This window comes from Schistocerca serialis, chromosome 7 (genome assembly GCF_023864345.2).
Source record: "Schistocerca serialis cubense isolate TAMUIC-IGC-003099 chromosome 7, iqSchSeri2.2, whole genome shotgun sequence".
Taxonomy (NCBI): domain Eukaryota; kingdom Metazoa; phylum Arthropoda; class Insecta; order Orthoptera; family Acrididae; genus Schistocerca; species Schistocerca serialis.
This window is the reverse complement of record NC_064644.1, coordinates 91,821,429-91,834,542: the sequence shown is the minus strand read 5'-3', so window position 1 is coordinate 91,834,542 and position 13,114 is coordinate 91,821,429. Positions and strand designations below refer to the sequence as shown.

Sequence of the window (13,114 nt, the reverse complement as noted above, 5' to 3'; positions counted from 1 at the left end):
ATGCTTCTGTATGTGTGCAGTAATTATTCTAATCTTATCCTCACGATATATGTGTGAGCGATACGTAGGGGGGGTTGCAGTATATTCCTAGAGTAATCATTTAAGGCCGATTCTTGAAATTTTGTTAGTAGATTTACTCAGGATAGTTTACGTCTACCATCAAGAGTCTTCCAGTTCAGTACCTTCAGTATCTGTGTGACACTCTCCCTTGAATTGAAGAAACCTGTGACCATTCGTGCTGTCGTTCTCCATATACGTTCAGTATCTTATGTCAGGCCTATTTGATGCGGGTCCCGCGCACTTAAGCAATATTGTGGGATGGGTCGGACTAGAGATTTCTAAGCAATCTCTTTTGTAGACTGATTGCACTTCCCCACTGTTCTACCAATAAACTGAAGGCTGCCACCTGCTTTACCCACTACTAAACCTATGTGATCCTTCCATTTCATATCCCTACAAAGTGTCACACCCTGGTATTTGTATGAGATGGCCGATTACAACAGTGACGCATTGATATTATGGTCATAGGGTATTATGTTTTTCCGTTTTGTGAAGTGCACAATTTTATATTTCCGAACATTTAGAAAAAATTACTCAAGTACCTTCCGCCACGGAAGTCGAACACGCGGCAGAACAAATGGACGTGGTCAGCCCCTAGAGGGCTCCGCCTCCGCCACGTGCAGACAGCGGTTAATAGCCGCTCCCCCTGGTTTCGTATATAGGGACCCGCTCTGCCCTAGTCCAGCCAGTCTGGTACTCGCTCTAGATTTCGTTTCTATCTCGGCGGTACTGCGTTCTGGTCGTTCCTCGATGTTGACATTTGCCTGGCTCTGGTTCCGAGTGGATTTCGTTTGGTGTTTGGTGTTGTGGTTTCCACAAGCCTCCGTTGTTTATCTCTTCCTTGTTGTGTCGCTCATAGTCGGTCGTGGTTGTCGTTGGTCTGTCGTCCGACTCGTCCTGTGTTTACCCGGTGGTGCGTGCTCCACCACCGGCGGCTTCCCGCCTGGCGGAACCGATCCGCAGCCCAAGGCGTTCCCGCTACTGGTTGTGATTACTACATTTGGCGACGAGGTAAACGGAACATAGAAGTATGGAAGAGAAATTACTCACTCTCTTAGAGCAGTAGCTCATGCGACAGCAGCAGGAGCAGTTGGAGGTCTTACAGACCTCACTGCAGTTGCTCTCGGACAGGGTCAGTAAGCGGGATTCCCTCCCGCCTCTTTTCCCAGGTGCCCCACTTTCAGACACGTTCCCACGTCTGCCGTCGTTCCCACCGTTCAACGACGCAAAAGAGGATTGGGAAACGTACCTGCATCGTCTGAAGCAACATTTCACGGCCTTTCAGGTGTCGGATGACTCTCTGCAGCGGTCGTTGTTCTTGTCTTGGGCCTCACCGGACACGTTTTTCTTGCTCCGCAAGTGGGCACCGTTGGCCGACCCCGTGGCTCTCTCCTTTCACGAGATCTGAGTGTTGATAACTAACTATTATTCCCAGCGATACCACGTGGTTGCGTCTCGCTTGGAATTCCATCAATACCACAAGCAGACGGGTCAGTCCCACCGTTCCTGGGTGACGGATTTGCAAGGCTTCAGCCGCAAATGCAACTTCACGTGCACCAATCAGCAGTGCAAGGCGTCATGTGCAGATTCGTTAATTCGGGATGTGGTCGTTCAACTGGCGCCCGATCCAGAGGTCCACACTGCGGCGTTAAAGTTGGACAACCCCTCGTTGGAAGACATTCTGCGTACTGACCATTCCTTCGAAATTGCTCAAGCGGCGAACGAACGTCTCATGGCGCGGCCCCAGGTGGCAGCGGTCGAGTCCATTTCCCGCTCCACTCCTTATCGCCGCCGACGGGGCGCAGTCTCCAGAGGGCATCGCCGTCGAGACGTCTCTATGGCATCCGAACCGCCGGTCGCCCCTCGACGTCGGCCACGTGGCCCCCTCCCGTCGTGCCCCCAGTGCTTCTCGGCCTACACTCGAGCTGACTGTCCCCATCTCTGGAAGACCTGTTCGATCTGTGAGAAAGAGGGCCACCTTCGATCTGTCTGTCGTAGCCGCTCGACCCGCCCCCGTCCCGCCCCTGCGGGCCAACAGGAGGCCGTCCACGCTTTACATGCAGTCGCCCCTCAGACCGACACATTGGCTCAAAAGTTATTCCTCACCCTACGCATCTTTAACGAGGACGTCCGTTTCCAGGTCGATATGGGGGCCACAGTTTCTTTGGTCAATCTGACGACGTATGCACGTCTCGGGTCTCCAGAATTGTCCCCACCCTCTCGGAGGTTGTTCGCCTATGGCGACGGTTCCATCCCTCTTCGTGGGCAGTTTTCTGCCATGGCCATCTACAAAAACGTTCGCCGGCCTCTTACCCTATTTGTGGTGGACCACCCGTCGGCTTCGGACATTTTTGGACTAGATGCGTTTACACGGTTTGGTTTTTCCATTCAAGACGAAGTGCAATTCGTTTCAACTACGGTTCCATTTCAGGACCTAGACGATCTGTGCGCGTCCTTTTCCTCCCTGTTTTCGGCAGACCTGGGCTTAGCTTCCGATTTCCAGGCACACATCACTTTACAGCCGAACGCCCGGCCTCGCTTTTGTTGGGCTCGGCCTATTCTGGTAGCTTTGCGTGCGGCCGTCAAGCAGGAACTCGATCGGCTCCAGGCTGCGGGGGTTATCGAGCCAGTACAATCGAGTACCTGGGCAACGCCCTTAGTGGTCATCAAGAAACCCAATGGATCGCTTCGTCTTTGCCGGCCGCGGTGGTCTCGCGGTTCTAGGCGCGCAGTCAGTAACCGTGCGACTGCTACGGTCGCAGGTTCGAATCCTGCCTCGGGCATGGATGTGTGTGATGTCCTCAGGTTAGTTAGGTTTAAGTAGTTCTAAGTTCTAGGGGACTGATGACCACAGCAGTTGAGTCCCATAGTGCTCAGAGCCATTTGAACCATTTTTTGCTTCGTCTTTGTGGGGATTTTTGGGCTACGGTCAACGCTCAGTCTTTGGTCAAAACTTATCCCATTCCTCGACAGGAAGACCTTCTCGCTAAACTGGCAGGTAGCGAGTACTTTTCTAAGATTAATCTGGCAGAAGCCTATCACCAATTGCCGTTGGATGAGGAATCGCAGGCCATCGTCGTCATCAACACGTCTTTCGGTTTCTATAAATACAAGCGTCTTCCGTTTGGCATTTCCTCTGCGCCTGCGATTTTCCAGCGGTATCTCGAGCAACTTACGCAACCAATACCGGCTTGTGTCAATTACCTCGATGATATCTTAGTCACGGGGCGCACGCGCCAGGAACATCTGGGCAACCTCCATACCTTATTACACGCTCTGCAGGTTGTGGGTTTACGTTGTCGACTGGAGAAGTGCAGTTTTTTTCAACCAGAAGTGGTGTACTTAGAACATTGGCTCAGTAAAGATGGCATTCGCCCTTCGGACCGCAATGTCGCAACCATCGATGCCTTTCGCTGTCCACAAAACTTATCCGAACTCCAGGTATTTTGGGGGGAAAGTCCCACGTCGCGCATCCCCTAAATCGCCTGCGTCGCAAAGGGGTGCCTTACACGTGGACTTCTGCCTGCGATCAGGCTTTCACCTGCCTGAAGACGATGCTGAAATCTGCCCCTTGCCTGACGCCTTTCTCTCCGGATCGTCCCTTGGTGGTGGCGGCCGATGCCTCAGCATACGGGATTGGGGCAGTCCTGGCACACAGGAATGAGGATGGGTCGGAACAACCTGTAGCATCTGCATCCAAGACGTTAACCCCTCAGCAAAGGAATTACTCTCAGATCGAAAATGAGGCTCTTGCCACTATTTTTGCAGTTCAGAAATTTCTCATTTACCTGTTTGGGACACAGTTCACCCTCATCACGGATCACAAGCCCTTAGTGTCGCTTTTCGGGCCCCATTCGCACCTCCCAGAACGAACGGCTCAGCGTCTTCAGCGCTGGGCGTTGTTCTTGCGTAATTACACTTACACCATCCGCTATAAGCCCACCAGTCAACACACTAATGCAGATGCCTTGTCACGTCTCCCGGCAGGACCCGATCCGGCGTTCGACCAGCAGGAAGTCCTGTGCTTCCACATCGACTCTGCCCGCCGGGAGACTCTCGGTGAATTTCGCCACGCAAATCGCCGCTTCCACGCGCAGGACCCCATTCTGCGGCAAGTCCTCCGCTATGTGACCCATGGTTGCCCTCCCTACCTTACCGAAGTTTGAAAACTGACTTCAGCCCGTGGCGTCACGTCTCACACAGACGTCCTCCTGTTGTCCACGGACTTGGACGCTCATCGGGTGATCATCCCTCCGGACTTACGCCACCGCGTCCTGCACTTATTACACCGCGGACACTGGGGGATGTCTCGCATGAAGGCGTTGGCTCGACGACATGTGTATTGGCCAGGGATCGATGGAGACATTGAGCACCTGGTCCGTGGTTGCACGGTGTGTGCGCGTCATCCGGCTAGTCCTCCACAATCTTTCGCGCCCTGGCCAACACCCAGCCAACCCTGGGACAGGATCCATCTCGATTTTGCAGGCCGCTTCTTAGGCACCATGTAGCTCCTCATCATTGATGCCTATTCCAAATACCCATATGTGGTTCGCATAGCGTCCACCACCACTGACGCCACCCTCACCGTCACCGCCTTGTCCCAGGTGTTGGCCATTGAAGGCCATCCTCAGATGTTGGTCACAGACAATGGGCCCCAATTCACGGCGTCCTCGTTCCAAACCTTCTGCTCCGCTAATGGTATCAAACACATTCGCTCTCCCCCCTTCCATCCTTCATCCAATGGGGCGGTGGAACGCCTGGTCCGCACTTTCAAACAGCAGCTAATGAAATCAGTGGAGCCGTCGGCCACCACCTCGGCCCTCACCTTGTTTCTAAGCACCTACTGCACTACACCGGCGGCCGGTCATAGTCCTGCAGAACTCCTTCACGGGCGACAACCTCGGACCCTCCTTCATTTGCTGACACCATCCCCTTCTGGGCCCCGCTCTCGCCCCTCCCAGCGCTACACCCCGGGCATGGCCGTGTGGGCCCACTCCTATGGCAGCACACCTGCGTGGACGCCCGCTACGGTGACAGCGGCTCATGGGCGGCGAGTGACAACCGTACAGACACACAGAGGGCTCGAGCGTCGCCACCATAACCAACTCCGCCATCGGGACCCTACCTTGATCCCCCCCCCCCCCCCCCACCGCCTTCCCTGCTTCTTGGTGCGGACACGTCCCTCGAGGTGGAGCCCTTCCCTTCAACCTCCATCTCCTCGCCGGCTCTGCAGACACCCCTTCCGCCTCGCCGGGGTATGGAGACGCCCACTGACCCCCTGCCCTCTGGTGACACCTTGATGGATGCCGCAGACAGTCTGCCGTCCCCTACCCCAGTGGTCCCTCCGGACGTCTCACTACCCGTGCCCTCGTTCCGCCCGCCTCGGCATCGTCTGGGGCATTTCCGCCCCTATGCACCAATTTCGGGGGGGAGGTATCTAGTACCTTCCGCCGCGGAAGTCGAACACGCAGCAGAACAAATGGACGTGGTCAGCCCATAGAGGGCTCCGCCTCCACGGCGGCTATTCCGCGCAGCGCCACCGCTAAGCCACGTGCAGACAGCGGCCAATAGCCGCTCCCTCCGGTTTCGTATATTGGGACCCACTCTGCCCTAGTCCAGCCAGTCTGGTACTCGCTCTGGATTTCGTTTCTATCTCGGCGGTACTGCGTTCTGGTCTTTGCTCATTGTTGACATTTGCCTGGCTCTGGTTCCGAGTGGATTGCGTTTGGTGTTTGGTGTTGTGGTTTCCACAAGCCTCCGTTGTCTACACTCTTCCTTGTTATGTAGCTCATAGTCGGTCGTGGTCGGTTGTTGTCAGTTGTCGTTGGTCTGTCGTCCGACTCGTCCTGTGTTTACCCGGTGGTGCGTGCCTCACCGCCGGCGGCTTCCCCGCCTGGCGGCTCCGATCCGCAGCCCAAGGCGTTCCCGCTGTTGGTTGTGGTTACTACAGTTACCAATCTCTGCAGCACGTTGAAATCGTACCAAGATCTGACTGAATATTTATGCAAATTCTTTCAGATAGTACTTCATTACAAGTAACTGCGTCATCTGCAAAAATCTTGCTTTTACAATGTTTGACTCGGTGCTCTGAAGTTCAATAAAAATGCGGCACTAGCTGACTTTTTTAACATTGAAAATGTTTGTAGGTAGCGTGTCAGGAATTGAAAGTTTCGCTGTGTACATACGTAACAAAAAGCCTAGTATTTTTAAGAACTCGTAAACTGTGATGTCTGGTCTGTAACGTATCTGATTATAGGACACAAAGCCTACCAACACTAATACGTAGGCCGGCCGCTGTGGCCGAGTGGTTCTATGCGCTTCAGTCTGGAACCGCGTGACTGCTACAGTCGCAGGTTCGAATCCTGCCTCGGGCATGGATGTGTGTGATGTCCTTAGGTTAGTTAGGTTTAAGTAGTTCTAAGTTCTAGGGGACTGATGACCTCAGATGTTAAGTCCTATAGTCCTCAGAGCCATTTTTGAACCACGTTTCACTATCATACAATGTTGTGCTCCAAATGTACGTCGTCAGAAATTTCTTCCTCAGATTAAGACGGTTTGCCGTGCGGTCTAAGGCACTGCTTTCCGGGCGCTCCGCTCCGGCACGAATCCGCCCGGCGGATTAGTGTCGAGGTTCGGTGTGCCGGCCAGTCTGCGGATGGATTTAAGACAGTTTTCCATTTGCCTCGCCGAATGCGGGCTGGTTCTCCTTATTCCGCCTCAGTTACACTGTGTCGACAATTGCTGCGCAAACACTTTCCCCACATACGCGTACACCATAATTACTCTACCACGCAAACATTGGGGTTACACTCGTCTGGAGTGAGACATTCCCGCCGGGTCCACTGGGGACCCAACCGCACAATAACCTTAGGTTCCGTCGAGGGTGGCGGTGGGGGAGTGGACTGCTGTAGTCTGTTGTGGGTTTGTGAACCACTGAGTGCTACGGCGGGGACGAAGCCTCTCAGTCGTTTCTAGGTCCCCAGTTCCATACAATGCAATACAAGACCTATGTCTGGTTGTAGTAAACTTCTCTAGCCAGGAATGCCCTTTTTTGTGCCAGTTCTAGTCTGCTTTTTATATTCTCCTTTCTCAGTCCGTCATAGCTTATTCTTCAACCTAGGTAGCAGAATTCCTTAACTTCATCTATTTCGCTATCACCAATCCTGACGTCAAGTTTCTCGCTGTTCTCATTTCTGCTACTTCTAGTTACTTTCGTCTTTCTTCGATGTACTCCCACTCCATAGTCTGTAATCATTAGACTTTTCATTCCATTCAATAGATCCTGTGATTCTTTTTGACTGTCACTGTGAGTAGGAATGCCATCAGCGAATCTTATTATTGGCAGCCTTTGAATTTTAATTCCACTCTTCAACCTTTCTTTTATTTCCGTCATTGCTTCTTCGATGTATAGATTGAACAATAGGGGCTAAAGACTACATTCCTTTCTGACAACTTTTCTAATCAGAACGCTTCGTTCTTAGTTTTCCCCTCTTATTGTTTACTCTTGACTCTTGTACATGTTGTGTATTACTCGTCTTTCCCTATAGTTTACCTCTCTTTTTCTCAGAATTTCGAACATGCTGCACCATTTGACATCGCGAATGCTTTCTCCAGTCAACAAATCCTATGAACATGTGTTGTTTTTTCTGCGGTTTTGCTTCCATTATCAAGCGAAACGTCAGAACTGACTCTCTGGTGCCTTCTCCTTTACTAAAGCAAAACTGGCCGTCATCTAACACATCTTCAGTTTTTTTCCATAATTCTGTATATTATTCTTGTCAGAAACTTGGATGATGACGTTTTGAGCTGATTGCGCGATAATTCTTTTACTTTCGGTTTGACGCCCATTCCTGGTTTTACTCTTCAACCAATTTCGATAGACGCTCACTGCAGTAGCCGTCCAGCTTCGCCTTTTTCGAGACTCTCGTTTCCAGGCACCGAGCCATAACACACTGTCATTTGCCAAAGTCACTTATGTCAATGGATTAACCAGTATGCGCCCCATAACGTTGTTACAGTGATTCCCCATTCGTCTCTGGGCCGCTTTCAAAATTTCATAACAGAGTCAAGTCCCCTCATATCCAGCAGCAGGCTTTGGGTCTCATTATGGGTGTTAGTCATTATCCTCTGGCTCATCAGTCTATGCAAAGGTTTTGAACATGGTGGTCTCTCAGCAACCGTATATAAGTTTCAACGGAGAAATACGACAGCCAACTGGCTGCAAATAATTTTTAATACACTGACTACGTTTTGACACCTGTTAAGGATGTCTTCATCAGAATAAAATTTTAACAACCCTGAAGTTACATTGCGAACAGGAAATAGTCAAAATCACGAGCAGATATGCTTGTAACACCATAGCTCTAATACTCTACTGATTTATTTTGCCTTTTGTTTTATTTAATGTTACTTCGTTGAGCTTCTGTAAATATGTTTGATTGAATCGATAACACGAAACTGTATTCTCCTTTCTTTGTAAAAAAACTTTGGATGTCATGGTTTGATTCTATGCAGTGTAGTATATCTGTCATTTAAATTCTTTGTCTCAAGTGGAGGGAGACAAAACTTACTGTATACATTTGGAATTTGGGTGAATACTTTTTTGTAGAAATACTAATATGTGCAAATGTTCTGTTTTATTTAAAATGTTTGCTGCTATGTAAACTGCTGACCTTCACTTAGGGTTCTTAGTTTGTAAGTAAAAGGTGTAGTGGTTCCCCTCGGGAACGGAACTGTGTAGTGCGCGCAAATTGTGGTTGGCCTAGGTAGAAAGGTGGAACAAGAGTCAGTCGGGGACGAGCTACCAAACTGTGCACTGCCATGTAAAAGTTGTAAATTGTGTTGGTTCCGAGAGAGGCATTTTCTGCCACTTTCCAATGCCTCGGATGGATGGATAAATAGCTGGAACGATTCTGGAATTGCTATCCATCATCGCCACCAAGAAGGGACAGAGTCCAGCAATTCTGCCTGCAAATCCACCTACCAACATGCAGTTGCCACCACACTGCGCAATCACTGTAACGGAATACTATAATAATGTACAGTGAAGGATCAGCCTATTGGATGTTTTAGTGTGTACGAATGTAAGGTAACTTATAAGTGAATTCATGTACCTACCTTGATCTTTTCCCTATCACAACACCTCTCAGGTTCCTCTCCATTTGAACTATGATTACCGAGTGTCCCAGTTTGTGGAAAAAATGAAAGCCTCCCAATGATGGAAACAGTCCAATTTAAAGTAGGAATTTCAAAGTCACCTATTTAATCATTTACTTGAAAGTAGAAGACTGGTAATAAAGACAATTTGCTGTTTCTTTTAAAGATTAAAATTTCTTAAAGCTGAGGCTTATAAAGTTGTGTTTAGTTAATGATCATAGTGCAGCCTGTAGTAAATTTTAAAAGGTGAGTCAGTTTCTTGTAAATTTGTCAACATTGTGTCTCACTGCAGTAAAAGTCGTGAATTTCAGTTGTGGGAAGTTGGATGCTTGCTAAGCACTTGTTTCTTTTGGGTATTGAAAGTACATATTAATAGTGTAATAAGATCCACAGGTTATCCTTACCACTATTTATGAAAACAATAATTTCTTTATTCAAACGACAGTGAGAAGTAACCTGTTAGTGAACTCCATTTAACTTTCATTGTAAATAGAATAGTATTTAGTTGAGAGATATTTAACCTGTGACCAGTTCTTAATTTTGCAGTGAATTACATTTATAATTTTATGTCAGCTAGGAAAATATTTGAACAATAATACTGAACCTATGTCCAATTAATGATTCTGCAGTGAATATTAATAGTAATGTTATAAAGACCATTCAGTTTGAATAAGCCCTGAAAGTAATAGCGTGTTTCGTTATCTGTTATAATTTTGCAAATAGTTTGTGCTGTTCTAGCTGTTAGTTCCAACCTTAACGTTAACATATGCAGGAGTCAGAGTTCATTGCACTCGCGTGTTGTAAAGTATAGATTGTGTTTATCCGTTAAAGTTACTAATAACTATTTTGTTGAACAAGAATGTTAATCATTCTTTGGCCTAATTAGGCTCGCGACCGTTTTCTTTATCCGTTAAACAGTGTAGATAGGCAAAAATATTGTTTTCACTGTTCGAATATTTACGTAATTCTGATTTTCATTTCCGATAAGCCACCCCGTTAGGTACAACACGGTCAACATAACAAAATTCCTTTCAAAGGGTAACACTACTCTGTTGCTTTATACCATAATTGCTTTAACTAGATAGTTTTATTTCACGACCTGCCTCCTACTTTAAGGTTATGGTATAGCAGTAGCATGCAGTAGTGTTATATGCTCAGTTCAAAAATGAAAAATGAAAACTGTTGGTATGTATATCTTGCAATAAACAACAACGCCGCATATAGGTTAATCCATTGACGTAAGCTACTTTGACAGATGGCAGATTGTTATGGGCCGGTGCTTGTAACAGGCGAAGCTGGATGGCTACTGTCGTGAGGTGTCTGTGCAAACAGGTTGCAGACGGTGGACCACGAGTAGGGGACAAACCGACAAGTGCGAGAATTATCGTGCAACCCGGTTAACAGCTCATTCATCCAAGTTGTTCATTACAAGGTATACGTACGAAGCGCTAAACATTTTTAATTTTTGAGTTGAACATGTCTGCTCGTAATTTTGACTACTGCCTGCTCTCAGTGTAGCTTTATTGTTGTTAAAATTTCATCCTGATGAAGACATCCTTAGAGGTGTCGAAACCTAGATCAATGCATTAAAAATTATTTGCAAACGCTAGGCTGTGAAATTTCTCCGTTATACAATGTTTGTTTATAAAACATACAAATGCTCACATGTAGGGAAGAGTTAACCAGTAATTTGTCCCTGTCGATAATACAACGTAAATATTATTGATTGGCGACTCCATGTTGTCTTGTGCACTACGACCAGATAACAGATATACTTGAAAAAAGAGACAGCATTGGTCGTATATTTTTTTTACTATTGCAAAATCGATTTTCTTTCACTGAGTGACCATCTTCAGTGCTATATTGTATAACTTAAATTGGGATGCACTGTTGTCACTAAGCTTACGGCAATCACATAGAGTGAGCTCAGTCTATGTGATTGCCGTAAGCTTAGTGACAACAGTGCATCCCAATTTAAGTTATACAATATAGCACTGAAGATGGTCACTCAGTGACAGAAAATCGATTTTGCAATAGTAATAAAAATATACGACCAATGCTGTCTCTTTTTTCAAGTACAACGTAAATAGTGAGATGCAGCAGCCTGTATGCGAAAGTGCGACGATTTTTCTCATAAGAAATTTCGGAGGCATTAGTTTTCAGCGTGCCATCGTATTTTATGATTTCTCAGTATTGCCAAAATTTACGGGAAACGTAAATACAGAATTAACTGTGTACCACAGAACAAAGAAAATCTTCGTTTAAATAGAAAACGAGAACATAATTCTAGTGAATGTAACATTTTTTTCAGTACAAATTTATAGCAAATTATTATATACTCCTCTTCCCAGAAGGCCTTAGTGTATTGGGTTATAGCTTCCCAGAGAATGAAATCCTGCTTGGTTTATCGAGCGTTTTTGTCTCGGAATACAGTTTTTCTGATCCCTGAAACATTCGTTGCTCCGATATGGCAGAGATAGCATTAATTCACTTCAGCTGCACTTTTAAACCCATTCGAGCGCCTCGTAATTGGTGTTTGCTGTGTGATTTTTTGCATGTTTTTCTTTGCTTCGGTAGAATCGCGTGTGTAAATGACATCTTCCCCCTTTTCAGTCCAATATTGTTTCTCTTTTTCACAGTTTGCGCCAATCAGCGACGAATTCGTAATCCATAAAGGTGAACTCCGTTCAGGCAGCGCCAATACGTTGATATCCTGACTCGGTCAGTAATTTGGTTATGAACACGGCGTCACCTGAAGAATCTAGAGCCGGTCTTTTGAAACTTAAGAGGCGCGTCCTCATATGCACATGCTTTGCAGCAGTGCTGCTCCGTACAATGTTCGTTTTTTTTTTTTTAAATTTGTAATGCATTTCGAGGCAACATATGAATGGCTCAGAGTTGAAGTGTTCAAAGTCCATTTCTTGCAATGTAACCAGCCGTTGTATTATAAAAATATTTTCCTTTTCAGAGTACTTTGACAAAGTCCGCAGTTAAATTTTCATCCACCAAACGGCATTAGACATATTTCCCTCAGAAGTGCAATCAGTTGTTTTCAGAGCCACAGAGGAACAAGTTCACAAAAGCCTTGTATTATAACACTTACAAATTCATGTTATCTCGTTTTGGCTTAAATGGCTGTAAATAGTTGCTTCAGTTTTAGTAGTTTGATGTGATCGAAGTGGACGAAAAGAACTGTCAACTGTATCTTGTATCAGAGGCATTAAGGAGAGAATATACCAAACTCCAAGTGTGTGGTGGACGAAATCGAAACTTCAGAATCGCCCGAACACTATTTCAGGCTCCTGGCCTTAAAACGTGATCTATAGATATGAAGTTCATAGTTGTTGTTGTTGTGCTCTTCAGTCCGGAGACTGGTTTGACGCAACTCCCCATGCTACTCTATCCTGTGCAAGCTTCTTCATCTCCCAGTACTTACTGCAACCTACATCCTTCTGAATCTGCTTACTGTATTCATCTCTTGGCCTCCTTCTACGATTTTTACCCTCCACACTGCCCTCCAATGCTAAATTTGTGATCCCTTGATGCCTCAGAACATGTCCTTCCAACCGGTCCCTTCTTCTTGTCAAGTTGTGCCACAAACCCCTCTTCCCCCCAATTCTATTTAATATCTCCTCATAAGTTATGTGATCTACCCATCTAATCTTCAGCATTCTTCTGTAGCACCACATTTCGAAAGCTGCTATTCTCTTCTTGTCTAAACTATTTATCGTCCATGTTTCACTTCCATACATGGCTACACTCCATACAAATACTTTCAGAAACGGCTTCCTGATACTTAAGTGTATACTCGATGTTAACAAACTTTTCTTCTTCAGAAACGCTTTCCTTGCCACTGGCAGTCTACATTTTATATCCTCTCTACTTCGACCATTTTGCT

At 46.8% G+C, this 13,114-nt stretch overlaps 1 protein-coding gene across 1 annotated transcript in view; it reads right to left on the bottom strand.

Annotated features, from left to right (window-relative positions):
- The window catches only part of LOC126412906 (uncharacterized), a 660,163-nt gene that overhangs the window by 158,857 nt on the left and 488,192 nt on the right, over positions 1-13,114 (bottom strand). The gene's annotated exons all lie outside the window — the stretch shown is intronic.